The sequence below is a fragment of the Echinops telfairi genome, unplaced genomic scaffold, assembly GCF_000313985.2.
Source record: "Echinops telfairi isolate 266 unplaced genomic scaffold, ASM31398v2 ScPeMD7_2573;HRSCAF=3158, whole genome shotgun sequence".
Classification (NCBI taxonomy): domain Eukaryota; kingdom Metazoa; phylum Chordata; class Mammalia; order Afrosoricida; family Tenrecidae; genus Echinops; species Echinops telfairi.
The window spans coordinates 12,279,966-12,284,024 of NW_022106471.1; the positions used below are offsets into that span (position 1 = coordinate 12,279,966).

The 4,059-nt window shown below is 39.4% G+C and overlaps 1 non-coding gene across 1 annotated transcript; it reads right to left on the minus strand.

Moving 5' to 3' along the window:
• Positions 1-1,587: 1,587 nt before the first annotated feature.
• Positions 1,588-1,788, minus strand: LOC115870919. Its single transcript, XR_004046998.1, has one exon. It is a non-coding gene; the product is annotated as a small nucleolar RNA SNORA73 family (small nucleolar RNA).
• Positions 1,789-4,059: the final 2,271 nt, after the last annotated feature.

Consider the following 4,059-nt stretch of genomic DNA (forward strand, 5'->3'; position numbering starts at 1 on the left):
TAGATAGGTTCCCCCTTTCTACCCCACCTCAAATTATAAATGTAATGCGCTTTCAAAAGGAAAATAACTTATTTAATGTGATAAAATGAATATAAGGTAAGTTATGAGGAAAAACAGACATAGTCAGAAATAGCTAAAATGTTTTTTAGAAGGAATGTAAAGACTTGAAAATTCTTTGTGGTGAAACCTACTACAAAACCAGCTATTGAAACATTTAGTCCAAAATAGATAGCATAAGCCCGACTCAAATCTATGAGAATTTAGAATGGCATACATGTAATACTGAAAATCTGCAGAAGAATGCTGTTGCTAATAAGTCCTATTGGAAAAGACAGTTTACAATTTGGAAGTATTAATTTAGAACCATCTCTCTTATGATATCAGTTTAAAGGGTTGCATGTAAAAACTATAAATCCACCAATGAAGAAGAAAATATTTATTATTTCTTTAATGGGAAGGGCTCTACGAGTACCAAAACAATAGTCGATGTCAACAGAGATAATAAGGACAGACTATGTACAAATTCAGACATGAAGATAGACCAGTAGACTGCATATCAGGATAAAGGCTTGGCAATCATTGTGCGAGTCAAATGGCATGCTTACTATCGCGAGCTCCCCCGATATCAGAGACAGCCCTCCTCCTCTTTCACAGTATGAGCGCATCAATACACGTACGTCCATGATTGTATACTGAAGGTGACAGTAGAGGGAGGCATGCTGCTGTCCCCAGTGGCCAGGAGTCCCGTTCTGACTCATGACCACTCAAGAGGCTGTACAGCCAAGCTGATCGTTTGATTAGCATTTAGGAAGTACAATGTTTGATTAGCGGTTAGGGAGTATAAATGGCAGATGAAACAGGCCTTTTCTTGCTGTGCAGCCCTGGTAAGAAGTGACGAGTTGAACGGCTCCAGGGTTTTTTAAGTCTGACCTTTGGGAACAGGCTGCCACTCCTTGCTTCTGAGCAGCTCAGGGGGAGTTTGTGGTGTGTTGTCAAGCACACAGCATTTGTACCACCCAGATATATAAATACATGTGTGTGATTGCAAACATGTATACACCCATATGTACCATATGCACATACGATAGATATATATATCTGATGTAAGTATGTGTGTGTTAAGCTGAAAAGGCTAGACAGAGTGTTAAGAGTAAAAAATAGACATTTTAAAATCTTGTATTTCTGTTTTTCAAGTTTTTTTTTCTAAAGGAACATGTTAATTTTATAGCCTTCAAAAGATGTTTTCTCGTAGAGGGAGAAAACTGCTGTTTTCCCCCCCAATATTTAAACATCTTTTAATTTATAGTAAATTCATGGAAAAAGGGAGTAAAAAATGAAGCAACTAGAGGAATTTAAATTTTATTGTCTTACATAGTCAACTCACCGGATCAAAAATGATGGATTTAAAAACAAAGGCCCGACTGAGAGAGGCACTTTCTTTTCCTCCTTGTGAGTGTAGTCGTAGATTTGAGATTGCCCTCAATAGCCTGAAATTTTGAGCATTCTGCAAAGAAAAAGGAAAATAGACAACAAATCTGACTAACTCATCATGGAATTGAATCTAGACTCCAGAGGGGTGCATCCGAGGGCTGTTTCCTGCATGGTTTGTCTCAGCAGTCATTGTCCACAGGAGAAGCTGTAGGAATGTGCAGGCACAGGCTCCAGGCCCGGCTTCATCCCCGATGTTGTGGAAAAGGACTGTCCGTCACGGGGCCCTGAGCCCTGTGCTCCTCTGTGCCACCTGCACAGAGCCCGGGGAGAGTGACCTCCCGGGAATGTCCACTTCGGAGAAAACTGCTGGTTTTAACTCTAGGAATAAACAGTCTTCTTATTCTGGGCCAACCTTCTAATGGACATGATTTGGCTTGAGAACCATCAAAACTCCCATTGGCTGAAGCAGTTCTGATTTCATCAGAAGAGCCCACTTCCTTTTATCAAAGTGTAGATTCTCTGCATACCTACAGGAATGTTTAGCTAACATTGTCATTCAAATTGGTTTAATTTCATTGACTGTTGCTTTATCGCTAGTAAAACATTTTGAAATGGTCCCATGAAAGGCCCTCTACAACCAAGCTATTGGCCGATCAATTTGATTAGCAGTTAGGAATTATAAATGGCAGATAAAACGGGCCTTTTCTTGCTATGCAGCCATGGTAATAAATGGCAAGTACATATTTTTGTGAGGCTTTTATTCTTAGAAAGAAAGCAAAAAGGATATAATAGGTTTTTAAAATACGTGCCACATAATTTATTCTGACAAACAGATGTATTTTGTTGTTGCTATTATCATTTGATGAAATACTTCAAAACTGGTCCAAGGTGGTCCATTTTCAGATATAATACATACAGTACATGTAGCAGTTAACAAAATTTGGATGTGTAGCATAGAATGGTCATTATTTTTACTGAAAAAAAATAAAGGCACTAATTACTTACAGACAAGATACTTAGCACAAACAGATAAGCTTCAAAATGAAAAATTCTCGGTTTATGATAATTATGTTCTCTGCTTTGTTTTCAGAGACTATAATTTGAGGCTTTAAAATCACCAGGAAGCCATTAATTGGAATTCTTCAATAAAAAATAAATGACATAGAAGTTCATGATGAGTTGTAAAAGCGGAGAGACTGTATTATACAGTGAGCGACATTCTTCACTATTTATAGCCTCCCTTCGATATGTCTAACTGAAAACTGTAAAGAATTTGAGACGTGCAGATAGCAATTATTCACAGATCCAAACTATCTACAGATATTTCAAATAACAGCTTTTAGCAAATATCTTCACCAATAAAAGCCGTGCTTTAATTTGAAGCAGGCTTCACTAGCATGCTGCTGCTTGTTGTTGACATTGTTCATGGCGTCCTAAGGCTGTATTAGCTCATAGCTATAGGAGAGACAACCCTTCACATCAAAACTCAGCACCACACGGGCCCCCCTGCAGGAATGGGGACGGTTGAGCTGAAGCCTTTCACGGGGGTTGTGGGTTGCAGCATCTACACAAGGTAGCTGCAACGCTTATGGCTTCAGAATAGCCTTGTCCCCAAACCCTCTGAAAAAACCACACCTAAACCACCTGCTATCCAAAGTCACTCTAAACGCTGAACTGCTCTCCTGGCAGCTAAAGGTGACAGTTAAGGGTGACGTGAGGAATCATGACAACAATCAAGAGCAATACTTTGGGCAAGGGGGTGAAGCCCGTAAGACTGATGCCTCTCTAGGTTTCAGGTGGTAGGTGATTAAAGGTCAGGTGATGGCAACATACCGTCCCGCTCTGATTGGACAATTCATACTGACGGTGGAGGTGTGTGTCAGATGCCATTCCATCGGCTCCAACTCCTAGTGACCCTACAACAGAACAGAACAATGCCCGATCTTGTGTCGTCTTCTCAGTCTTTGTCAGCTTTCAATCCGTTGTTGTTGCCGCCGCTGTGTCAATCCATCTCGTGGAAGCACTCCTGGTTCCACTGACCTTCCACGAAGTGCGATGTCCTTCTCCAGAGACTGACCACAGAGCCAGGACATTAGAAATTAACTTATAAAAGGGAGGCAGAATATTCTTGTCTATTCATAAATTAAAACGGACCCAAGTTAATTTTCGAATGTATTTTTAAGGACAATGGCAAGGCATGAAGATATTTTTAAAATGATGAAAAAAAGCATACGTATATTAACATGTGCAGAAGAAAGACGAGATGGTGCGTTCCCACACAGATTTACAGTCTTAGAAAGCCAGAGGGCTTTTCCTCTATTCTCTAGGCCTCTGTGAGGACAAAACTGACGAGGTGACAGCTGATTTTGTTCACTTTTTTTTAGTGTAATGATATTTACAAAATGGAAAATTTAGAAGAAATAGCTTTTCCAGAAGTGATCCAATAAAATTATCCAAATAAAATTTAGACAGTGTAATAGGCCAACAATAATTTCTAAAATATCTGAAAAATTGTCAGTGTTCCAGTTCTCCAGGGAAAAACTTGTCTCAGAGAATCTTAGGGTGTACTCAACAACAACAAAGCTAATTAACATATAATCCTCTGCATTTTGAAAATTATTTTTGAGC